General features: G+C 43.0%; 1 protein-coding gene across 4 annotated transcripts in view; it reads right to left on the bottom strand.

The window, feature by feature from the left end:
* The window catches only part of TEC (tec protein tyrosine kinase), a 159,801-nt gene extending 134,530 nt beyond the window's left edge, over positions 1-25,271 (bottom strand). The window contains exons 1-2 of one of the 4 annotated variants that reach the window (XM_069593086.1): positions 24,704-25,269; positions 23,939-24,020 (exon numbers count right to left, since the gene is read on the bottom strand). The gene's annotated coding sequence lies outside the window, so the exon portion shown is untranslated. Of the gene's footprint in view, positions 1-23,938; positions 24,021-24,524; positions 24,646-24,703 lie in introns of those variants that run through there. The other 3 variants (XM_069593084.1, XM_069593085.1, XM_069593087.1) reach the window with 3 other exon arrangements.
* Positions 25,272-27,063: the final 1,792 nt, after the last annotated feature.

Genomic DNA, 27,063 nt, shown 5'->3' on the forward strand with positions numbered 1-27,063 from the left:
GAGTTGGTGATGCCATCCAGCCATCTCATCCTCTGTTGTCCCCTTCTCCTCCCCTCCTCAATCTTTCCCAGCATCAGGGTCTTTTCAAATGAGTCAGCTCTTCGCATGAGGTGGCCAAAGGATTGGAGTTTCAGCTTCAACATCAGTCCTTCCAGTGAACACCCAGGACTGATCTCCTTTAGGATGGACTGGTTGGATCTCCTTGCAGTCCAAGGGACTCTCAAGAGCCTTCTCCAATACCACGGTTCAAAAGGTAAATTTGAAGTTACTTTATCTTAAAAAGCATAAAAGGCAATTTTCATCTCCCAGCTGGAATTACAGAATACATACCTGGTCTGCAATCTACTGAACTGATCAAAACATCAAGTCATACTGTTATAAGAATCTAGACACTGTCATTCACATTCCCTTCCTAACTTTGCTCAAGAAGTGCCACACTTGCTACCCATATCAAAAATCTAAGAAACTGAATTTATCAGTTTTTCTATCATTATAGGAAACATGGAAGGTTTCCCTGGCAGTCCAGTGGTTAAGACTCCATGCTTCCACTGCAGGGGGAGATGTGCAATCCCTGGTTGCCAAACTAAGATCCCACATGTCAGGCAACACAGCCAAAAAATAAAAATAAGTAAAAAAAGAAAAAAGAAACACTGAGCACCACCTACAGAAATAGAATATTTCCAAAGAAGTCTCTCCGTCTCTCCTCTACAATGGTAGCTGAATGAGCCTAATACAGAGGCATTCCCTCTGCCCAGTGTTACAGCAGAACTTATATCCATCCTTACCCTGGCAGGTGGCTGAAACGATTCACTTCAATGGTAAATATTTCATTCCAAAATTAGAAATAAAACAGAGCACCCAAATACCCCTGAAGAAGGTAACACACTAATTATTCTAAATTCTCAATCCCATCCTCTCCTGCCATCTCCAGCATCTGTGGCCTGTAGCTTTCCCTTCTTTGGTGCACCTGATGTCTCTCTACTGGATCATCCCCTTTGGTACAGCAGCATCACATACATTCCCCAAAATAAGCCTCTGCCTTGACCCATAGTCACCTCCAACTACCGTATCACCTGAGTCCCTTTACAGCAAAAGCTCTTGAAAGACACGATTAGGGTTGCTATCCCTGCTCCTCAACTCATGTGCTGGCCTCAAATTGCTCCAGGTGCGCTTCTGTCTCATCAGGCCACTAAGACTGCATGTGTCAAGATCACCAAGAACAGCCTTGTTGCCAGAACCAGTGGTCACTTTCCAGTTCTTGTCTCTCTCCCCGGACGCCCTAACAATGTTAACACAGCTGACCATTCTCTCCTTGAAATGCTTGGCTTCTGTTGGTTCTCTGTGACACCAAAGTCTCCTTGATTTTTCTCCAATCTTAGAGGCTGAACCTTCTCAGCCTCCTTTGCTGACCTCTGTTTTCCTCCTTTACTTCTAAACACTGGTGTGCACCAGCGCTCTGTCCTGGGCTTGTTTTGCTTCTTCATCTATGAATCCTCCTCGGAGGCACCCTCATCCAGTTCCACAGCTTGACAGACCATCTGTGTAGTAATAAACCTGACATCTCCATCTTTAGCCCTGTTGCCAAGAACCTCAGATTTATATATCCAACTGCAATCTTGATATCTTTATTTAAATATCTAGCAAGTATCTCAAATGTAACATGGCTAGAATGGAGTGCTATATAGTCCCCCAAAATTTGCTCTTTATCTAGTCTTTGATGTCTGAATAAGTGGCCTCACCATCTCCCCAGCTGCTCAGCCAAAAATCTAAGAGCTATCATTGATTCATTCCTCTCCTTCACACCTCAACTCTAATCCATCAGCATGTTCTTTTGACTGTGGAAGTGGAAGTGTTAGTCACTCAGTCGTGTCCAACTCTTTGTAACCCCATGGACTGCAGCATGCCAAGCTCTTCTGTTCATGGAATTCTCTAGGCGAGAATCCTGGAGTGGTAGCCATTCCCTTCTCCCAGGGATCTTCCCAAAACAGGGATCGAACCCACGTCTCCTGCATTGCAGGCCGACTCTTTCCCACGGAGCCACCAGGCTCCAAAATATTCTAATATCCTATGAATATTCAAGACTCCACTTCATACTTTTTCCCTTTAGTGCAACAGACTGATTGCACTAATGGCTCTGATTTTAATGCCTCTCTGAATCTTTTCATACCTCTCTGTATAGCTGCTCTTTGGTACTGCCCCTCATACTAGCTGTTGATGTACTCAGGTAACCTGCCTTGACCAATGTAACAGTAGCAAACTGAACACAAGCTAAAGCTTAAAAATCTGCCTGCCCATTTCTATTTCCTTTCTTGCTTCCTTATTATGACCATGAGACTAGGACTGGGCCAGCCTGAGAATAAGAATAGAGTCATGTAACACCACCACACAGAGAAGACCACAGTTGTCCCAGCCATCTGAGTTGAGGCCATCCTAGACAGTCAACAACCAGCTGGCCCTCCCAAACATATCAGGGAAACCAGGTAATATGGCAGAGTTGCCTACCTGACCCACAGCTGATCACAGACATGCACAAGCTCAGTCAGGATCAGCTGAGCCTGGCCCAGGAGAGCAGAATTACCAACCATTCCATTGACCGAGCAAAAATAATCCTTTTTTCTGTATGTCACTAAGTTTAAGGGGATATCTGTCACACAGCATTACTGTGGCAATAACTGATATAGATACCATCATCCCTTGTCAGGACTATTGCAATATCCTCCTGTTAGGTCTCACTACTTCCTTCCTCATCTTCTTACAATCCTTTCTATATTCATCAATCAACATAAACTTTTTTTTCTGGTTGCACTGGGTCTTCGTTGCTGCACACAGTCTTCTTCTAGTGGCAGAGAGTAGGGGGCGACTCTTTGTTGTGGCGTTCGGCCTTCTCATTCCCATGGCTTCTCTCGTTGCAGAGCACGGGCTCTAGGCACACGTGCTCAGTAGGTGTGCCTCGTGAGCCCTAGAGCGCAGGCTCAGAAGTTGTGGCACACCGGCTTAGCTGCTCCAAGGCATGGGCACTCTTCCCAGACTAGGGATTAAACCCGTGACCCCTGCTTCAGTAGGTGGCTTCTTATCCACCAGGGAAGTCTCAGTCAACACAAACTTTTAAAAACATAAATCAGCTTATGTCCTCAGTCCTGCTTAAACCCTCTAATGGATACCCTGAACTCAGACTAAAAATCTCTTAATTTAGGACACTACCTACTTGTCCAACCTCATCCAGTACCACTCTCTCCCTGGCCCACTATGTGTCAACCCACAACAGCCTTCTTCCTGTCCTTCACACACAGCAAATCCATGGCATGTTGGGGGGGCAGGCAGTCTTTGCAAATCATTTTACCTCTATCTAGAAAATCATTCCACCTGCTCTCTCTTGCTCGCTCTTGAACCAATAACATCTTGTAACTCAAATTCAACCTATATGTCACTTTCACCAAAAGACCTTTCCTTGATCGTTGCTTTTGTTGTTTAGTCACTAAGTTATGTCTGACTCTTTGCAACCCCAAGGACTGTGGCTCCTCTGTCCATGGAATTCTCCAGACAAGAATACTGGAGTGGCTTGCCATGCCCTCCTTCAGGGGATCTTCCTGACCCAGGGATGGAACTTGTGTCTCCTGCATTGGCAGGCAGATTCTCTACTGCTGAACCACCATGGAAACCCTCCTTCCCTTGACTATACAATCTAAACTAATCAGTCACTCTGATTAAATTAAAATAAGGATTTAAATTCTCTGCATCATACTTATTACTATGCAGGATTTCTGTTATTTGTTTTTAATCATGTGACCTCCATACTGACTCTAACTTCTGCATAAGCAGGAACCTAGTCTGTGTGTTCACCACAGGATCCTCAGCTCCTAAAACAGTTCCTTCACATAGCAGTACAGTTCAGCTCAGTCACTCAGTCGTGTCTGACTCTTTGTGACCCCATAAATCGCAGCACGCCAGGCCTCCCTGTCTATCACCATCTCTCGGAGTTCACTCAGAGTCGCGTCCATCGAGTCAGTGATGCCATCCAGCCATCTCAGCCTCTGTCGTCCCCTTCTCCTCCTGCCCCCAATCCATCCCAGCATCAGAGTCTTTTCCAATGAGTCAACTCTTCACATCAGGTGGCCAAAGTACTGGAGCTTCAGCTTTAGTATCATTCCTTCCAAAGAAATCCCAGGGTTGATCTCCTTCCGAATGGACTGGTTGGATCCCCTTGCAGTCCAAGGGACTCTCAAGAGTCTTCTCCCACACCACAGTTCAAAAGCATCAATTCTTCAGCGGTCAGCCTTCTTCACAGTCCAACTCTCACATCCATACATGACCACTGGAAAAACCATAGCCTTGACTAGATGGACCTTAGTCAGCAAAGTGATGTCTCTGCTTTTGAATATGCTATCTAGGTTGGTCATAACTTTTCTTCCAAGGAGTAAGCATCTTTTAATTTCATGGCTGCAGTCACCATCTGCACTGATTTGGAGCCAAAAAAAATAAAGTCTGTCACTGTTTCCACTGTTTCCCCATCTATTTCCCATGAAGTGATGGGACCAGATGCCATGATCTTCGTTTTCTGAATGTTGAGCTTTAAGCCAACTTTTTCACTCTCCTCTTTCACTTTCATCAAGAGGCTTTTGAGCTCCTCTTCACTTTCTGCCATAAGCGTGGTGTCATCTGCATATCTGACATTATTGAGATTTCTCCCAGCAATCTTGATTCCAGCTTGTATTTCTTCCAGTCCAGCATTTCTCATGATGTACTCTGCATATAAGTTAAATAAGCAGGGTGACAATATATAGCCTTGACATACTACTTTTCCTATTTGGAACCAGTCTGTTGTTCCATGTCCAGTTCTAACTGTTGCTTCCTGACCTGCATACAGATTTCTCAAGAGGCAGGTCAGGTGGTCTGGTATTTCCATCTCTTTCAGAATTTTCCACAGTTTATTGTGATCCACACAGTCAAAGGCTTTTGCATAATCAACAGAGCAGAAATAGATGTTTTTGTAGAACTCTCCTGGTTTTTCCATGATCCAGCAGATGTTGGCAATTTGATCTCTGGTTCCTCTGCCTTTTCTAAAATCAGCTTGAACATCAGGAAGTTCATGGTTCACGTATTGCTGAAGCCTGGCTTGGAGAATTTTGAGCATTACTTTACTAGCATGTGAGATGAGTGCAATTGTGCGGTAGTTTGAGCATTCTTTGGCATTGCCTTTCTTTGGGATTGGAATGAAAACTGACCTTTTCCAGTCCTGTGGCCACTGCTGAGTTTTCCAAATTTGCTGGCATATTGAGTGCAGCACTTTCACAGCATCATCTTTCAGGATTTGAAATAGCTCAACTGGAATTCCATCACCTCCACTAGCTTTGTTCATAGTGATGCTTTCTAAGGCCCACTTGACTTCACATTCCAGGATGTCTGGCTCTAGATGAGTGATCACACCATTATGATTATCTTGGTCATGAAGATCTTTTTTGTACAGTTCTTCTGTGTATTCTTGCCACCTCTTAATATCTTCTGCTTCTGTTAGGTCCATACCATTTCTGTCCTTTATTGTGCCCATCTTTGCATGAAATGTTCCCTTGGTATCTGTAATTTTCTTGAAGAGATCTCTAGTCTTTCCCAGTCTGTTGTTTTCCTCTATTTCTTTGCATTGATCGCTGAAGAAGGCTTTCTTATCTCTTCTTGCTATTCTTTGGAACTCTGCATTCAGATGCTTATATCTTTCCTTTTCTCCTTTGCTTTTCGCCTCTCTTCTTTTCACAGCTATTTGTAAGGCCTCCCCAGACAGCCATTGTGCTTTTTTGCATTTCTTTTCCATGGGGATGGTCTTGATCCCTGTCTCCTGTACAATGTCATGAACCTCATTCCATAGTTCATCAGGCACTCTATCTATCAGATCTAGGCCCTTAAATCTATTTCTCACTTCCACTGTATAATCATAAGGGATTTGATTTAGGTCATACCTGAATGGTCTAGCGGTTTTCCCTACTTTCTTCAATTTAAGTCTGAATTTGGTAATAAGGAGTTCATGATCTGAGCCACAGTCAGCTCCTGATCTTGTTTTTGTTGACTGTATAGAGCTTCTCCATCTTTGGCTGCAAAGAATATAATCAGTCTGATTTCGGTGTTGACCATCTAGTGATGTCCCTGCATAGAGTCTTCTCTTGTGTTGTTGGAAGAGGGTGTTTGCTATGACCAGTGAGTTCTCTTAGCAAAACTCTATCAGCCTTTGCCCTGCTTCATTCCGCATTCCAAGGCCAAATTTGCCTGTTACTCCAGGTGTTTCTTGACTGCCTACTTTCGCATTCCAGTCCCCTATAATGAAAAGGACATCTTTTTTGAGTATTAGTTCTAAAAGGTCTTGTAGGTCTTCACAGAACCATTCAACTTCTTCAGCGTTACTGGTTGGGGCATAGACTTGGATTACCTTCACATAGTAAGCACCCATTAAATACTTGATGAATGTTACGTGACATGGAATAAATAAAAGATCAGATCCTTTCTGAAATCAAGTTTTTCACAAACAGAATGGGCTGGGCAAGCTGAAATGGCAAGGGAGAAAAGACAGACTGATTCTGAGAGGAATTTTAGAAGCAGAGAAAAACATTCACCTAATAGAAGATGAAGTTAAGTATGTGGACTCTGAAAACAGCCTAGAATGGAAGCCTGGCTTTGTTGCTTCCTAGCTGTGTAAACATGGATATATCACTCACTTTTCTGAGCTGGCCTCCCCATCTATCAAATGGGGTAATAATTACTATTTCACAGAGTTGTTGTAAAAATTAAATATATGTAAAGTGCTTAGCACAGAACACAGATCATAGTAATTACTCAACATTAGTGATGACGATGGTGGTGGTGGTGGTGATATCTAAATCAGCCCTGATAATGATTAAATTGGCATAATCCATAGTATCTCATTCAACCTGTTGAGTTTATTTTTTTTTCAATATTCAGGCATTCCATATTGTCCCTTCTCACCAAGAATGGAATCTGTATAGGACCTAGAGTCTGAAGATCTGGGCTCTGGCTCTACCACTAACTAGCTGGGTTACCCTGGGCAAGTCACCAACTTCCCAGAACTGAAAATTAGCTTGTCATCAGCTCTGTCCATCTCCAAGGCAGAAGGGGCAGGAAAAAGTATGCGAAAAGTAGAGATACTGGTGTAACACAGAGAAACGGAGGCAGAGAGACAGGAAGGGAGATAAGCACGCTGCTGGGGGCGGAGGGGGGCGGTCAAGTGGCCAAGACTCCAAGCCTCAAACCCTGGTTAGGGAACTAGATCCCACCCCCTGCAACTAACAGCATTCACATGCTCCGCAAGTCCCACATGCCACAAGAAAGACTGAGGATTCTGAGTGCCACAACTAAGACCTGACACAACCAAATAAATAAATATGCATTGCTTTAAAAATCACTCCACTCTATTCCAGAGCACAAATAAGAATGTCTACACACCTTAAAGCTTCCCAAACTGTCCCAGAACACCAAGAACTTGTCAGAGGATACCAGTCCACACTCTCACAAGGGCAGGCACATGGGCTGATTTTATTCTCTTACTGACCAGTGACCAGCACAGTGGCCAGATCATACTATTACAGTGTGTGTTGACTACATGCTTGCTGAAATAGACAAATATATTTAGGGAAATCAGGGTTAATCAATGTCTAACTGGTTCCCTGTGTGTATTTCGCAGAAGCTCTTAAGAAATGAATAGGCTCTGTGAATCATATAGAATACTTTCCAATCTTATTTGATCATAGAACTCATTCTGTTTCCCTTGAACCTGATTAACATCTCCCAGAGTTGTAGTATTCTACAGAACAGTTTGAGAAACATCTTAACACAATTTTCTTTTTTTTTTTTGGCCATGCGGTGCGGCTTGCAGGATTTTAGTTCCCTGACCAGGGACTGAACCCAGGTCCCAGCAGTGAAAGTATGGAGTCCTAACCACTAGATTGCCAAGGAATTCCCAAGCTTACATAATTTAAGTCATTTTAATCATCATGATATAAACATTTTACTCTTAATATATAAGATAATTAAAAGGCCAATTGTACTTTGACTCACATCTAGTACACGGTTGTTTCACACCAAATCCTGCACCTCTAAATCACCCATCACCACGCAGGACCTTGATCTCTCTCATCTCCTAAGAAGCAGATGTCCTGCTGGTTTCTCTGCCTGCTCCCTGCACCCTCACAACCAGTTTGCTCCACAAATTCTCCCACCTTTTCTTCTACCGCCCCCCCCCCACATCCTTAGTCTTACTGTGAACTTCCTTCAACTGCTTTAATTACAACTCTTCTCCTTTTATAATCAACCTAACAGGTTTTTATCTTATAATCTGTACTATCATCCTATGCCTGAAAACTTCAAAGTACTTCTCCCTTTAATAATAAAGGCTGGTCCGTCGCTTGCATTCTCCACACTGGATCCTCTTTGGGGTTATTCCTTAATCTTAACGACATATCATCATGTCAAATTCTACCTGGGTTCCCTCTTCCCACCCTACCATCTGTTTCCAAGAGCTCAAGGACATAGATGTCTTCACTTCCCCATGCCTTTGTTTGAGTTCTCTCTGCCTAGAAGAGCACCTGTTGAAATCCGGCCCATTTGTTAAGGTCCTGATCACAGGTAATCTCTTTTATGGAGTGTCCCTGATATACCACTCTGGTCACAGTTAGCTACTCCCTTTAAGTACCTCAAGGCAACTGGGCAACTTATCACAGATATATAAAGCTAGTTGTACATATGAATGCAGAGACGGCAGAGTTGGGAGAGAAAACCATGAACCAAGTGAGTCTAACAAGCAGCATGACCATGGGTCGGTGACAAAAGGAGAAATCAGAAGGGTGTTTCCATGAATGGCTTGAAGGCTAAAGGAGAAAGGCTTTTGCGCGTCCTGGAAGGAACAGAGGGAAGCCAGGAGAAGGCTACAGAAGAGTGAGCTGCAGAGAAGGGAGCGTTCTCACTCTGTGAGGCAGCTGGGCTGTGGGAATGCTGATTCACCATGGAACAATGCCCTCAGAGGGCCACCGGAAAGACGTGGGCAGGAAGCCAGTAGAAGGCTGGAAGCTCAGAATCACAGGGGAGTTGAGAGTACATAAGAAGGCAGCTGATCAGAAAGGCTGGGAGCCAAGGATACTAGGGATAAGAGGTAACGCTCTGGCCTAAACTGGCTGAGATCCCAGAGAGTGTCAGGGGCCAGACGAGTTAAGCATTCAACAATCTTTGATCAACATTCAGACGTAGGTTGATGAGTAATTGTTCTAACATCTACAAAGATCCGATTTCCCTAATGTTCCACTCATGGAGCAACTGACATCTCCCTGTGTGGGCTGTGCCACGGGGGTAGTGGATTGAGGGGAGTACCAGAGAGGGACTGGGTGTGGAATAAGGAAGAAACAAGCTGAATATTACAGGGTCTACAGGGATCAAAGACCTCCAAGCACAGGAGGCACCCAGGCCCAAGAAGTAGTGAATACATCCAGTTGGCAGACCGAGAATGGCAACAGGATAATCCACGACAAAAATATCTTCTGAAAAGACTGTCTATTAGTTAGCATTTTCAATTCCAAACAACTAGATTTGGACACACAATAACAGCAAAAAGGAATGTATTCGCTCACATAACCAAGAAGTCCTGGAAGATTCAGGCACATCTGAATGCTGGGGTTCAAATGCTGCTGTGCTCTCACCACCGCTTGGTACTTCTCTCTGCATGTCAGCCTCATTCATTCCCTCCTCCTTCAAACAGCTGCCTCCATGTAGTGGAAAGATGGCCACCGGAAGTTCTAGGTTACATTACTCGAGCAGCCTAAAAATCCCAGAGGGAAAAAAATGCCTCCTCTCTTAAAGTGAACCAGAAAGAGAGGCTGAGTGAGTCTAGGTCATGTGCCCACCTCTGACCAATCACCTGGCCAGGTCAGGAGGCACTTCTCAGATTGGCCAAAGCTGAGTCACATGACCATCCTTGGCATTGGTGTCAACCCCACCCAAACTACATGGACTGTGAATAGAAAGTTCCCTGAAGGAAGGAAGTCTGGGCAAAGACAGTGTAGGGACTTGTCAGTCAGGCCCCAGATACCAAAAGAGAAGCCCAGTTTTCTCACTTAAACCATTAGAAGGGCTTTGAAGTTAGACAGAGCTGGTTTTAAATTTCAGCTTTGACATTGACTAGCTGCATATGTATGTATGTTCAGCTGCTCAACTGTGTCTGACTCTTTGGGGCCCCGTGACTGTATCCCACCAGGCTCCTCTGTCCATGAGATTTTTCAGGCAAGAATAGTGGAGAGGGTTGCCATTTCCTCCTCCAGAGGATCTTTGACCTAGTGATTGAACCTGCATCTCCTGTGTCTTCTGCATTGCAGGCGAATTCTTTATCACTGAGCCACCTGTGTGACCTCAAGTAAATTACTTAATTTCTCACTGCCTCAGTTTCCTGCTTATAAAACAGTACCTACCTTCTAGAGATGTTTGAAAAGATTAAATGAAATAACGCACATAAACTGCTAAGCATAATGCTTGATGAACAGGGATCAATAAATGGTAGCTATTATCAGTAATTTAAAAAATCATGACAATTATTACTCAGAACAAGGGCACCACATGAAGGGTGAGTTGTGACTTGGTGAGAGAGAGAGCCAGGTCAGCAAACTTGGATAAATCAGCCTCAGGTCCAGATTCATTAAGGGCAACTCAGGCTACAATACAGGGGCCCTGAATGAACTCTGAGATGACAATTCAAATCAGTGAATCTGTTCAGCACCTACATACTATGTGACAGCCACTGAGGATACAGTGATGAGTGAGACACATGGCTCCAAGGTAAATTACCATTAAAAATGACTATGGGTTTGTGACATGATTTTGGGGAGAGGAGAGGGTGACTGAAGCTGCTTCCTTACTTTTAGCCATAGGCTGTGAACACTGGAAGTCCTGAGCATACAAGAGAAGAATGTCAGGCCCGACTGCTGGAATGCTAAGAAGGTATAAAAGGACTGCAACCACTGCCCCCTCCCCAAAAAATGCCTTTGCATGAATTAGGAAATTATGTCTCTTCATTTAGACACTTCACTTCAATCCTCATAGTAAACACATCTACCAAATCGTCCACCTGAATGACACCCCAGAGTTTTGCAGTGAATAACCTGCACAACTGTACATGGTAGCCCTGGGTATAGGCAGGGAAGATGACATGGGGGCTGGAAGGGGTCAAGGAATAGGGTGGAGATAGAGAATCTGGAGTCCCCAGGCCTTTGGAGACAGACAGTAACTTTTGCTATGGGCTGCTCCATTTAATATGGTTGACACTCACCACAAACAGCAATTAAGCATTTGATATGTGGCTATTACAACTGAGGACTAATTTTTTAATTTTAATTTAAAATTTAAAACTGAAGTGGTGTAAATATGTTTCCTAACTTTGTTTGGTAGGACTACATTTTACTTTATTCACTGTACTGCATAAGATATTCTATTGAATTGCATTGCATTGTATTATACTGTATTGCTCATAGTAAGCTCCTGAGTTGTTTCTAGTATCATATTAATAACTTTTATATGATTATATGGTAGAATATTTTTTATGTACTGAGTTACCCAAAATATACTATTAAAATTAATTTCACTTGTTGTGTTTTGCTTTTTTAATGTGGCAACTAGAAACTTCTAAATTACGTGTCTGGCACACAGAATATTTTTTAAAATATGTATTTATTTGGCTGCATCAGTCTTAGTTGAGCAGGCAGGATCTTCAGTTGTGACATGTGGGATCTACTTCCCCGACCAGGTATCAAACCCAGGCCCCTTGCATTGGGAGCATGGAGTCTTAGCCACTGGACCACCATGGAAGTTCCAAAATATTTTTATTCATCAGTGCTGCTGTGAAGACATCTTAGGACCTATAGTGCGAGGGGCTTGGAATGATACTCAGGGGAACTGGTTGCTTTTAGTTTTGTTTGAAGCAGACCTCTATGTTTTCTTCCAGGTTGTCCAACTCTGTTGACCAGGAAGGAAAATAACAGAGCGAGCGGGCAAGCAGGCAGCTCAGTACGTGTAGCTCAGGAGAGCTTGCAGGGTACACTGGAGTCAGACTGTATTGTTCTGAACTCTGGCTCTACCACATAACCAAATTTCCCCGAGACTCCTTCAGGCTCTTCATCTATAAAAATGCCAAAAATTATCTTGCCCACTTTATAGGGATTGTTGGGAGGGTTAAATGAGATAATCCAATGTAAAGAACTGAGCATGGAGTCTGGCACATCTTACATGCTCAGTTAACTACAAGAGGGCCACTGGAGCATTATTTGGAAATAAAGAAGGTGCAAATGAAAGATCTTCCTGTACAACAGAGCTTGGGTTGCCATGGCTTAAGAGGATACACCATGTCCACGTGTCTCCTCAGCATTTATCTTTCAAGACCAAAGAACTGGACAGAATTATTTACTCAATCCTCTATGCTGCCGATTAATATATTTGCTTTTTTCTAAGTCCACTGTGTTTTTAAGATACATTGATGAACAATCTTACATGCTTAAGGATCATGAAAACCAGTAAGGTAGCATTTCTGAATTATGTGTAACAACAGCTAAGATGTAGCTAGCTTTTTTGTTCTAAATCCTACAGTGAATCAATGTCTTCAGTTAAGAATTGACAGTAATATCTGAATCTCATTCTTGAGTAAACTAGAACATTTGTATGTACAGATGGATTCATTTTACCTAAATGCTTTCTTTACTACTTCCCTGACATTTTGCATGAGCTTGAGACCAGCAATTTGGCTTCTTACATCCCAAAAGGTTCAGGTTCCCTGTAAACTTGGGAGTTTACACTGTGTACTCCCTCTTCTACATGTTTACTTTAGAAATAGTAATAAACTAACTTACTCACATTTATAATCTGAGACATGTCCATCTATGCTTAACCTCTGTTCTACCTTCCAGTCCCCTCCCTATTCCTGACTTCTAAAAATATCTCTCCCAGCCTCCCACTGACTAAATTTATTTAATAGCCTTTGTGTGGAGTCTTTTCACAATTTATCCCTAGCTTCCATAGCTATGCAATGTTCCTCAAGAACTCTAGGGAATTTGTCAAACATGATTCCTCTTCACAAAGGAGTAGCCTATCCCAGCAAAAGGTTATATCTGCTTAAAAACTGTAAAATCCACTTTCCCAACACATACACTTCTGCAGAATTTGTTTTAAATTCTACTCGTTCCACAAGTTCAGTTCAGTTCTCGCTCAGTAGTGTCCGACTCCTTGCAACCCCATGGACTGCAGCTCACCAGGCCTCCCTGTCAATCACCAACTCCTGGAGTTTACTCAGATTCATGTCCATTGAGTCAGTGATGCCACTGAACCATCTCATCCTCTGTTGTCCCCTTCTCCTCCCACCTTCAGTCTTTCCCAGCATCAGGGTCTTTTCAAATGAGTCAGTTCTTCCACAAAGACCAAGAAAAATTCCACAGGCACCACGTTAAATTTATTGTCTTATTCTCAACAAGGCATTATCCTCTATGAGGCTCACTTTTTTCATCTGTGAAATGGGCATAATATACATGTGTTAAGTTGCTTTGGTCATCTCTGACCCTTTGCGACCCTAAGGACTGTAGCCTGCCTGGCTCCTCTGTCCATGGGATTCTCCAGGCATGAATACTGGAGTAGGTTGCCATGCCCTCCTCCAGGGGAATCTTTCCAACCCAGGGATCGAACCCATGTCTCTTACATCCTCTGCATTAGCAGGTAGGTTCTTTATCACTAGTGCCACCTGGGAAACTCATAACTTAGATGTCCTTTGCTAAATAGAGCAGGCCATCTCATTACTCATGAATGTATATAAAACACTCTGGGAAAAGCTCAAAGTCTTTTACAAGCATTAGGCCATGAATCTTTCTGAAGTGGATTGTTAATTAGGTGTCATTATGCTTTGTTTAATAGATGGAAAACCCGAGGCTTGGGAACACAATACCACATAATGGCTAACTTAGAAATCTAGCCTAGGCTTTAAACATCAGACTGAGAGATTGGGGGCTGTGGGGGCAGGGATCTGAATAGGAATTCACTCTGCTCCAGTTCTTTATCAAGAAACTGCATTACTACAAAATTCTCTCCTGTTACTGGTTGCCCTGCCCCTCCTACTTCCTCATGCAGTCCAGTAATGGGGAAATGGGTGGGAGCGTCATAATTCCCTACTGAACATATAATGCCTCCCCCACTTCCATGAACCTTAGACCAGGTACTAAAGACAAATTTAGTTTCACAGATCTCATTACAACCCCTCCACATTTTGTTACTGATCCCTGGAAACTTTTCCTATCAGATATCCAACAAAATAAAAAGAGGCTGTAGACATTTATCAACAAGAACACAGTCTCCCCAAATAAACCTGTCAGGCTACTCCAGCTTTACTATCTGACCTACAACTGGGTACATGGCATGGCCTCAAGAACTCCAGATAAACCTTATGTCTTCACCCAGAAGAGATACCGTGGATCCAAAAGGTCAAAAAAGAGGTAATGGAAACTTTATATAGCCAGTGAGCTTTTATAAATTATTATTATGTACCTGCTGACAATGATTAATGGAAACTAGAAATCCTTTAATCCCAGAGTGGTATTTTGAAAAATATTTCCTGAGAAAACAGTTCCCAAATGGGAAAAAGATAAAGCAACACTATTTACTTAAAGACAAACAAACAAAAAATATGCCCAACAATTGGGGAGTGGTTCAAAAATATCATTGCATATTAACAAGATAGACTGTCACCAGGCTATTAAAAACGATAATTATTCCTATAAGAAGATGCCTATTTTGAACACTGTTACCCAAAGAATAGCATGTCTAAGTATAATCTTATAAAGTATATATATATATACACACACAAATGTGTGTGTATTAATGTATCTATATATGTGTTATATATGTAAAGATTATAGAATTCAGAGTTACATAAATGGTTGCACACAATGCTCCCTCAGTTAATTATTTTCTAGAAAGTTGCTAAAGCTTTGTAGAAAGTCAAATGATGATAAAGATGACGGAGAGGGGAGTTTACCAAGATTCTCTCTGGAACAGTTTGGGGGTTATTTTAAATCTCTTTTTTGCAAGCTTCAGTACTGTCCATAATTTTTTAACAATGAATATATAAAATTCTATAAAATGACTTCTTTTTAATGATGGCAGGGAGAGTCCAGAAAGCACACTGAGAGCTGGGGAATTCTAGTGGCAGGCAGAGTTCCATCCTTGGTCTGGGAGAGGAAAGCCGGATGTGTCACCAGCTGAGCCTCAAAAACCTCAGCTATGATTCCAGAATCTATGAACAAGAATTCTTTAATGCACTGCTTCTGTAACTGGCTTAAATGTGTGAAAAATAAGCTGAATATCATTTTTAAAAAATAAAAGCATTCATACCTAAAACTTACATATCTAACAGCACTCAAAACTCAGTTAAATTGTTTTCTTTTTCTCTGCATGCTTAAAGGATCAAGCATTTTTATTACTCAAGGCAGGAAAATAAAATAGAAAGCCAACTGCCTTCTGTGAAACAAAAATAATCCCAATGGTAAAAACTAAATCTACTGCGTACTTAAATTGTATTTGCAGAATAATAAACACTGAAATCACTACTATGTAGGAAAGAAAAACACAATTCAACTTAGGGGTTCACTTCAGTTCAGTCACTCAGTCGTGTACGACTCTTTGCGACCCCATGATTGCAGCACGCCAGGCCTCTCTGTCCATCACCAACTCCCGGAGTTCACCCAAACTCACGTCCATTAAGTCAGTGATGCCATCCAGCCATCTCATCCTCTGTCGTCCCCTTCTCCTCCTGCCTTCAATCCCTCCCAGCATCAGGGTCTTTTCCAATGAGTCAATTCTTTGCATGAGGTAACCAAAGTATTGGAGTTTCAGCTTCAGCATCATTCCTTCCAAAGAATACCCAGGACTGATCTCCTTTAGGATGGACTGGTTGGATCTCCTTGCAGTCCAAGGGACCCTCAAGAGTCTTCTCAAACACCACAGTTCAAAAGCATCAATTCTTTGGCACTCAGCCTTCTTCACAGTCCAACTCTCACATCCATACGTGACCACTGGAAAAACCACAGCCTTGACTAGACGGACCTTTGTTGGCAAAGTAATGTCTCTGCTTTTCAATATGCTATCTAGGTTGGTCATAACTTTTCTTTCAAGGAGTAAGCATCTTTTAATTTCATGGCTGCAGTCACCATCTACAATGATTTTGGAGCCCCCCAAAATAAAGTCTGACACTGTTTCCACTGTTTCTCCATCTATTTCCCATGAAGTGATGGGACCGGATGCCATGATCTTCGTTTTCTGAATGTTGAGCTTTAAGCCAACTTTTTCACTCTCCTCTTTCACCTTCATCAAGAGACTCTAGTTCCTCTTCACTTTCTGCCATAAGGGTGGTGTCATCTGCATACCTGAGGTTATTGCTGTTTCTCCTAGCAACCTTGACTCTAGCTTGTGCTTCTTCCAGCCAGTGTATCCCATGATGTCCTCTGCATATAAGTTACAAAAGCAGGGTGACAATATACAGCCTTGACGTACTCCTCTTCCTGTTTGGAACCAGTCTGTTGTTCCATGTCCAGTTCTAACTGTTGCTTCCTGACCTGCATATAGGTTTCTCAAGAGGCAGGTCAGGTGGTCTGGTATTCCCATCTCTTTCAGAATTGTCATGTGGAAATCTCACAAGTTATAGCTGAAACTTAATATTGGGGGATACTTGAGGACATGACAGTTTCTAAAGAAATAGCTAACAGAAAAACACTATTAGAACTCTATTCAGGATAAAGAGAAGAGACATTACAAGTTTTCCCTATTAAATCAGGCTAGAATTTTGCAAAAAGGTAAAGTAAAGGGAGTAAGGTACTTGACAGAGAGTTTTACTGTATAAGCCTTTCATGTAGTATATGACGATGTAAAGTTTTTCATTTTGATGCTCTGTAGCTAAGCATTTCCAAAGCTCTCAACCTAAAAAAATAAATAGCCTGAAGTTACCAAAGTAAAACTATATGAAATATTGCTGAAATCAAGAGAAATCTTCCTCTTTTAGAAATGTAAAACCTAAAAAAAAAAATACAAACGTAAAACCTAGAGGATTAGAAACCTAATTTGCACACACTTCCCTTCCTCTTCCAAAGCTACTTTCCTTAGCTATAAAAATCAAGACAATCATGACACTATGCTAAGAAATATATGGGTGAAAAACAACTAATAATAAGTAAAATTAATGTTGTCCTCTCAATGTTTTCAATCAGTATTATTTCTAAATAACATACTTCAGTCAGTCCAGTTCAGTTGCTCAGTTATGTCCAACTCTTTGCGACCCCATGAATCTCAGCACGCCAGGCCTCCCTGTTCATCACCAACTCCCGGAGTTCACTCAAACTCACGTCCATTGAGTCGGTAATGCCATCCAGCCATCTCATCCTCTGTTGTCCCCTCTTCCTCCTGCCCCCAATCCCTCCCAGCATCAGAGTCTTTTCCAATGAGTCAACTCTTTGCATGAAGTGACCAAAGTACTGGAGATTCAGCTTTAGCGTCAGTCCTTCCAAAGAACAGCCAGGGCTGATCTCCTTCAGAATGGACTGGTTGGATCTCCTTGCAGTCCAAGGGACTCTCAAGAGTCTTCTCCAACACCACACTTCAAAAGCATCAATTCTTCGGCACTCAGCCTTCTTCACAGTCCAACTCTCACATCCATACATGACTACTAGAAAAACCACAGCCTTGACTAGACGACCTTTGTTGGCAAAGTAATGTCTCTGCTTTTCAATATGCTGTCTAGGTTGGTCATAACTTTTCTTCCAAGGAGTAAGCGTCTTTTAATTTCATGGCTGCAGTCACCATCTGCAGTGATTTTGGAGCCCAAAAAATAAAATCTGACACTGTTTCCACTGTTTCCCCATCTATTTCCCATGAAGTGATGGGACCAGATGCCATGATCTTTGTTTTCTGAATGTTGAGCTTTAAGCCAACTTTTTCACTCTACTCTTTCACTTTCATCAAGACGCTTTTTAGTTCCTCTTCACTATACTTGGGAATACTTAAATTGAATACTGTACGGCTTCAGTCTATTCAGCCAAAGAGAAGTGAAAGTATAATCAAGAATTAGTGAATATACAATATTGTTTGTCAATCAGCTATACCGTGATACAAAATAAAAAGTTCAAAAAAATAAAAATATAATAGATTAAAAAAGAATTTAGTGAATATAGACTATCGGATACAACTTGGATAATTATAACGTGTGTGTGTGTGTGTTTTACCTGTCAAGTGTTGACAATTATTTGGAAAATTCATCTGATACAATGATCTAGTATTCATTAGACATGTGCTCTTCACCTGGGAGAGTTCACATTTCAGCTAAGAGGACAAAAAGAACTTATATGAATTACTCAGCACATTAAAGAAAAGGTATGCTACTCGGAAAAAGATGTTGCAATGTCTTCAAAGGTTCTGTTTAGAAAAAAGGGAAGGATATCTGTGGAAATACAGAGGGAAGAATGAGCACCGAACGTATTCCCCTTGGCCAAGCTTTTGTTCACAATGGTACCTAGTGAGTTCTAGCTGAGTGTTTCCTAACCATCCTATCCTTTGCTGTCATCTTTCAGAATGACTGCTGTATCTGCTCCACTGTAGCAACTGGCAGCACTGGTTTTTCTGGATTCCCAATGCATAGCCACCTTCATGAGGGTATAGAGTTTTGCTTTTTCTACACAGATAAGGTGTGTGATCAACACTCTTCCAACTTCAGTGGAAGCTAACTCTTGCATCACTCCTCTATGCGTAACCAGAAAATCATGTTGGTGTTGTCAAGCTACTGAGATAGAAAGCTGTAAGATCACACTGCATTAAGGGAGCCTGAAGAATGTCTCAGCTGGTTAAACAGGGTTGGAAAAGTTGTGATCATCTGTGAGGAGCAGGGTAAGTCCGTCATCCCTGCTCATCCAAGCCAGAAACAGGAACTTGGTGCCCATTCCAAGAAAAGGTGTGAACTCTGATATGGGAAGAGAGGATGTTGCTGTTGGTAAGGCAACTATGTGATAAATGCCTCCAGAAGGACATATGATAATTTCCACTGGAAACCACATGATCACCAATGACACCAGGCCTACCTTGCAGCTTAAAACATTAGACTTATAGAGGCTGAGCTTCACTGAAAGGTGTAACACTCAGAGGACAAGGTGACATAATGAGTCCTAGACAAAGCCAATTTGAGAAGCAGGAACCAGGGCTCTATGACCAGTAAGCTATACTCTACTCAAGCTAGGGGTTTTGCTTCCTGTGACCACTGGAATCAACTGGTAGGGGATCCTTAGAGTGATATAAGGAGGAATGAGGGGCCTAAATTGGGCTGGGTGAGAAAATATACCCAGAGTGGTTAGAAAATGTTTATTGGGACTTCTCTGGTGGTCTAGTGGTTAGGACTTCGTGCTTCCAATGCAAGGGGCCCAGGTTTGATCCTTGGCCAGGGAACTAGGATCCCACATGCCATATGGTGCACCCAAAAAGTAAATAAATTAAATTAAATTAAAAAGAAAAGAAAATGCTTAGTCTGGGTAAAGGTAGGAAACATGGCAGCACACTGCCGTGGCTAAACCACACTAGTCCCTTGGCAGAGGTGGTTAAGAAAGCTACACTTCAGGCACTAAGAGCAGAGTAAACAAACCTTCTGCTTTCTCTCCTGCCTGAGAGTCCAATAAAATTACAATTGAGGGACAAACCCACAAGGATGGAGAGAATGAGAAAAGAGACAATAGTAAAAGTACTTTGGTGGGGTGAAGGGAAGCCAAGATCCACCCTGATTTATACCATGGAATCTGAAAATGCTAAATTGTTGTTGTTCAGTCTCTCAGTCGTGTCCGACTCTTTCCAACCCCGTGGACTGCAGCATGCCAAGCTTCCCTGTCCTTTACTATCTCCCAGAGTTTGCTCAAACTCATGTCCACTGAGTCGGAGATCCCATCTAACCATCCCATCCTCTGTCGTCCCCTTCTCCTGCCTTCAATCTTTCCCAGCATCAGGGTCTTTTCCAGTGAGTTGGCTCTTCAGATCAGGTGGCCAAAGTATTGGAGCTTCAGCATCAGTCCTTCCAGTGAATATTCAGAGTTGATTTCCTTTAGGAGTGGCTGGTTTGATCGCCTTGCAATCTAAATAAGTTAAGACAATGGCACCCTCTGTAGGGGGAGGGGTGATCAAAAATGAAAATTGAAAGCCTCCTAAGGAACGAATTAGGTCTCCCAGGTCTCAGCCAGTCTGAGCAGTTAAATGATTGCCCCTTCTCCACCTCAGCAAAAAAACACCTGGAGTTTCTTCCCTGCCTCTTCCCCCAGAGGAGTTACATGAACATGTAACTACTCGCAAAGAGGGCAGAAAAGAGAAGGTCTCTGTATTGGAGTATGGCAGCCACAGCTCGGGTGTTTTAATATCATGGAGGGGTTACATGAACATGCAGATGCTGAGACAATCAGCCTCTTCTCCACCTAGCTCCCAGATTCCTGACAGCCAGGCTCTTCCCATCAGCCAGGAAAAACACTGCAAGAGCTTTTTGGGAGCACCCTCACCAGCCCAAGAGGTACTAACATCAGAGTCTCCCCAAATCACCCAGTAGTGAATTTCCCAGTCAACAAACCCACTACATCTTTAGCTTTTTAATGCCCCACTTAGATATGAGTAGACAACATAGGATATCAGAAATACAAGGAAAGTCTCTAACACAAAAGGTAAAGATCTAAACAAACAGACAATAGCAACCTGGGGAAACTGAGTCTGTGCAGGAAGGAAAAAGCTTTAAAAGGAAAAAAAAAAAAAAACTCCTCAGAAAGATAAGACACTGAAACCATAAAACAAAATCAAGAAAGAAAGAAATACAAAAGCCACACACAAATACATATGTATATATATTCAGGGAACAAAAAGGTTTTAATTTTAAATATTTAAAATATGATTGATTACACTCATGAAAAACTCAGTGGAAGGAGTTCATGATAATATTGAGAAAATCTCTCCCAAAATAGAAACAATAAAAGGACAGATAAGAGTAAAGAAAAGGTAAGAAAATATCTAGTATCCAGCCCAAAATATCTAGTATCTGAACAATAATTTTCTGAAAGTGACATCATACAGAAAAAGTAATGATCAATAAGATAACTCAAGAAAAGTTTCCAAACTGAAAGACACAGATTTCTGGACTGGAAGAACCCAGAACAATGCATGAAAACAGACCCATATCGTAGCACACATGAAAATTTCAGGATTATGGAGGCCAAGAGAAAATTCTATAAACTTCCAGAAAGGAATTCTATAAACTTCCTTCCACAAACAGCAGGTGTGTAGAAAGGTTACAGACAAAATTACGGTGTCAGAAAAATTTTACAATTGTTAATTGTTAAGATTTCTTAACAATTAAGGAATCTGAATTTCTCAATAGCAACACCACAATCCAGAAGGGGATGATGAGACAATGCCTTCAAATCTTCCATCCTATAACTCTGCAGTCAGATAAACAATCAATTGACAGTGGTAAACATATTTTCAACACTTGCTATAAAATGAATAGACAAAACACAAATCAATAAACTAAATAAAAAAAAATATACACCCTATGCAGCCTTCAGCAGGAAACTTATTGAGGATGGACTATACCAAAACAAAGGAGTCTACAAAGATAAGAAAGGCCTGTGCCATAGGCAACAGCAGAACTGATACAGGAGAGAAATGATGGGGATTCCCAGGATGATGACAAAGGGAGGTCCTCAGGGTGACATCTGTGCCCATATGTAGAAGGCAGCCAGTCCAGACTAGAGCAAGAATGCAACTGACAGAATACCTGATGCTTCCAAGGGAAGAATCCAAAAATTATTCAAAAGCTTTGGGTAAAATTAATGATGAGTACTTAAAAAGCTAAATCAGTGAACAAACAAAGCAATTACTGACTCCGAAGAAAAGAAGTTGTACTTGGCTTGGCTACGAATATTGATCTAATTACTGTTTAACTATGGCAAGGATAGGAAAATAAGGAAGCTGTGGTTAGATGGGAGGTCAAAGGGAAAAAAAGAACCAAGTCATCATCTTCCACAGCGGGAAGTGAACAGATAAACCTTCAAACTGAAAAATGCAACAAGTATCGCCTACAAGGAATAAATATCAATATAACCAGCTCAGGGAATCACAAGTGTTTATTTCTGAAGAGGGAAAAATGTAACTTGGATTAAAAGTTTAAAACTAAAACTGAAAAGAAAGAGAAGAATATAACAAAACAAAAAGCATAGTGGCTTCTGTGCCCTTTTATTATTTGCTTTTGCTCTGTTTCCCTAATAACAATTTGTTTGGGAAAATTCCAGCCTTGTTTCACCTAAACAAAAGAAAATATCATTTTCTACATCTAGAGCATGCAGCTGCGGTCATCTGAGCTCTGAACAGTCAGACTTAGTGGGAAAGTTAATAGTTATAATCCAAACCAAGAAGGACTGGCTGAGCCAGAGCAGAGATGCAAAGGCAAGCCTGGGTGGAGGCATGCTTGTAGGTGAAGACAACTGCTATGCCTTTCTCCTCTGGGGTTCTTTTCAACAAAGCTAGTCTCATGGCATAATCTCCTGGGACGGGATAATTTTAGAACTGCCAGGGACCATGGACCAATTGCACTCCTTTCTAGCAGACTCCAGTTAATCCAACCAAGGCAGCTAGCCTTCACAGCGATTGATCTGGGTTCAACGTCAGTTGCTCCACTTTGCCTGAGTACACTGGAAAAAGAACACAGTAAGGGCTCTGAAACGGGCAGCCCCATCATCAACAGCATCTATGCACCAAGCTGGGTGTCAACAGCCCTGTCAACTACGTGGACTATCCCTGCCCTGAACAAGAAAATGATTCTCTCCAGGGGTGGAATCCCAGGGAGCAGTGTAGTGGGATGGAAGCCAAGGAGCTGGAAGAGCTGGGGTGGGGAAGGGAGGCACCAACCAGGTCAACCTGGAGGAACCTGTAGGTAGAGATATGCCTGGAGCGCAAGGCTAAGGCTGCCAGCGCTCTGTACACACAGAGGAAGGTCTCTACCAGCAATTCTTCCTCAAGCAAAAAGTGGCCAGACACAGCCACAATGCCACCTGCCATCCTGTCCAGGGTCAACTTAGGAAGCAAAGATCGCCTTTTTCTTGAGATTCACTAAGATCTGATAAAACATAGACTCTGCCCTTGAGTGACTAGCTGCTGACAAAATATGACTATTTTGATACACAATAAGCAAGGAACAGGTTGACAGTGCTAGAGCATACATTAATATTCTTTTTTTTTTCTATTTGGGAAGATGTCAAAATTCTAGTTCAAGAACCTGTGTGTGGCAAACTAGAGGTTTGCCAGTCAAACAACACTGATTCCCATGTGTTTGCAACGCTTGCCCTATACAGTTCTACAAACCAAAATGTACACACCCTCTGGGAAGAATCAAGATCATTAACACAAATGCAGTAAGCACCTAGAACTGACAAAAGAATATACTGATCAGATTAATGAGTATTGGGAAAGTATGGTTTTTCCCTAAACAATGAAAACGTGCCTAAACCAAAAATAAAAAATAAAAAATTCAAATACTTAAGGAGACTGTTATACACATTTTCTATTCTCCATGTAAATCATGACACTCCATGCAATTCTCAACAACTAACCTACCAGTATCACAAACCAACCTGTTAAATCCTAAACTTACTTGGGAAACCTACTGGTTTGTTGGAGTGTTTCCTCCTTTCTAGCTCTTTAGGGAAGAATTATCTAGAAAAAAAAGTGAATTATCAGAATTTCCTAAGAGGAAAAAAATGGGCATTCACTGGAAAAACACAGGGTATATGCTCAGAACACTTAACTATTCTGGATAAGCTTCAAACCCACTTAGCCACCAGTCATCCTGTTGTTCTAACTTAACACTGAGACCTACCCTTCTAATCAAGTCTTCCAGTTTCCAAAGAATGGCAACAGATGAGACTGTTTCCGAATCTGATACACAGCAACTTCTTGTTCTTCCATGGAGGAAAAAAAAAAAAAAAACAAAATCAAACCAAAAGGAAATTTAGGATCCGAAGGAAAGCGCACACCCCGGAGTCAAGGCCCTAGTTTTCCCAACACATGTATTCACCGACTCCCTGCTATCAAGATTCAAACACAGTTTCCCAGATTTAAAAATGTAAGGCTGAAAAAAAAAAATGTAAGGCTGGTGGGGACAGGCACTCAGACACATGCAACCGTGGAAAGTCTGTCGATTCTGCCAACTCTCGCATCAAGACTTCGCTGCTGCCCAAGCAGAGAGAAGGAATGAAGTCCGCGGCGCGGCTGGGAAGTGAACCCAACGCTGAATTTGGGGCAGGGCGGCCTCTGTCCCGAGACTCAAGGAGAAGGGCGGGCGCTCCTCGGGAGAAGCCAGCACCGGAGCCCGGGAGACGGAGAGGCTGCGGCCGCCGGAAGGCGCGGCTACGCCGGGACGCGCACCTGTCCCTCCGTAGCCCGCAGGGGACGGGGTTCCTCACCTGGGGCGGCGCGCTCGGGCTCACGGCCGCGCGGGGTAGAGAAAATCCTTCCTGGTTCCACGAGAGTCAGCCTCTGAGCTGCTGGAACTCTCCTCTCGCCGCACACATCCCCACCCACCCTTCCCCGCCCCGAGTGGCGCAGGCCCGGGGCCGCCCTCGCCTGCCCGCAGCGCCCTTACCTGGCTGGAGCGCACCGGCTTCGCGGAGCCCGGGACACTGAAGTCCGCCCGAGCCTCGGAGTCCTGTGCCTGGAGCCCCGCCCCCTCCTCGGCTCTCCCCGCCCCGGCCGGCCCGGCGACCGCCCGGCCCGCGAGGGCTCCGCCTCCAGCTGCCGGAGGCCGGCGGCGACCTGTTCCCACTGCTCTGCTGCGGTGCTGAGACTGAAGGTGGGAGTGGGTCGCTTACGCGTTCCGACTCCCGGGACCCAGCGGAAGTTTCGAGGAAGTCGCGGGAACGTCCCTGGTGTTTCCTGGACGCAGGAACCTCCTCCTTCCTGCCCCCCTCAACCGCCCCGCGAGGACACGGACACCCCTGGCCCGGGAGAGCCCCGAGCAGTGCCACCTGTGGGTGAGCGGGGACTCGATCGGAACTAGGGACCGCACCTCCCCTTCCGCTAAATGGTGGCGAGCCAGGTGGTAACGCAGTGAGGTGGAGCGAAGCAGCCAGTTTTACCAAAAGAATAAGTCTTTTCTGTTCAACCTGAAGCAGCAGAGCGCATCTGATACACTTACAGGTCACGTGGTGTGTGTGTGCATGTGTGACCCCATGGAACTATCACAACAGGTCACGTGGTCGGTGTGTGTGTGTGTGTGTGTGTGTGTGTGTGTGTTTTACCAAAAGAATAAGTCTTTTTCTGTCCAACCTGAAGCAGCAGAGCGCATCTGATACACCTACAGGTCATGTGGTGTGTTTGTGTGTGTGACCCCATGGAACTATCACAACAGGTCATGTGGTCGGGTGTGTGTGTGTGTGTGTGTGTGTGTGTGTGTGTGTGTGTTCTCGCTCAGTGGCTCAGCCCTTTCTGACTCTGCGACTCCATAAAAGTCCACCAGTTTATGTAGGGTGAAAGGCACAGAGAATTTAAAGAACCTACCTAATGTCACCCAACAACAAATTGAAAGGCTGGAATTCAAATCCCTGTAGTCTGCCTCCTGATTTTGAACGCTAAACCACAGCTCTCCTGGCTCACCAAATTTGAGTGTCCACCATATCTCATGAGGAGAAGGAAATGGCAACCCACTCCAGTATTCTTGCCTGGAGAATCCCGTGGACAGAGGAGCCTGGCGGGCTATATAGTCTGTGGGGTTGCAAAGAGTCAGACACGACTGAGCAACTAAGCACGGCACAGCACATGTCTCATGAGCTGTTAGAGCCCAGAGAAATACAAGGACTCTGCCCTCCAGAAGCTTTTAGTATAATGGGGCAAAAGGGACAGTCAGTCATCAATAAGCAAGTGAAAAATGAAGCCATTGCACGTGCAAGAAGCCTCCTGACTAAAATACAGTAGGGTGATGGATTTGAGAGTGTGGGGAGGGAAAGACCACAGATCTAGTTGTTCCCGAGGCTTCTCAAAGGAGGTGACAGTGGAGCTGGGAGCTGATCAGCCAGGTAGTCAGCCTGAAGATGAAGCAAAGGGAAAGTCACATTCATTAATCCTCATTCTACCTCCTGCTTGTTGGAGACCTAAAAGCATGCCTTCCTATATATTATCTCTCTTTTGCTCATACAATAACCCTGAGAAGTCTGATAAGATTCCTTTTTACAGAAAAAAAAAAATGTGATGATTAATGATTTGCCTAAGAGGAAGGGGCGATGGGAAGAGAGCACAGATTTGAACCAAGGCTTTCTGATTCCAAAACCTCTTTCACTCAGGTGAGGGCCTTGAGTATGATGTCTCAGAATGAATCTAGTAAAATTTCTCTTTGGTGATCTTGCCTCTTCGCAGCCCCAGTCTCTTCTCTGCTGCCTGTTGACTGATTAAAGAATTTCCCCCAGGGAAGGTGTTCTTTGAGGGAGAAGAGGTCAGGAACCATCTGAAAGTATGCAAAATGTATACTTTTGTGTGTGCACAAATTATAATTATGTAATTATGGTAATAAAGTTGGCTTTCTCCCAAGAAAAGATGCTCACATATATATGTATAAGGGAGAGAACTTAGAATTTTCATCAAATTGCCCCCAAAAAAGGTAAAAGTTACTGTCTTAAGAGTTTAACAGATATTTGTGGTGATTAAAAGAACTGATTTTCAGCTTTCTTTCCCTGGAGGGAGGCAAGTCTGGTGATTCCTGTTTTCGACTTGGTGGAAATGAGGCTCTTAAAGTTTGTGAAGTTTGATGGAAAGGGAAGCAAATCCCGATCCTCACATAACACCTTCATAAATCACTTCTCTTCTTAGAAGAGAAGGTCTGTATTGTCACTCTCTGATCTCAAGAAAACCATAGACTGATCTGTAAACAAAACATCTAGGTAAATGTAACTCTATTGGTAATAATTAGTTTCCATAACATCATACCATTTCCTGAAGAAAGCATTGTTTATA

This window comes from Ovis canadensis, chromosome 6, assembly GCF_042477335.2.
Source record: "Ovis canadensis isolate MfBH-ARS-UI-01 breed Bighorn chromosome 6, ARS-UI_OviCan_v2, whole genome shotgun sequence".
Classification (NCBI taxonomy): domain Eukaryota; kingdom Metazoa; phylum Chordata; class Mammalia; order Artiodactyla; family Bovidae; genus Ovis; species Ovis canadensis.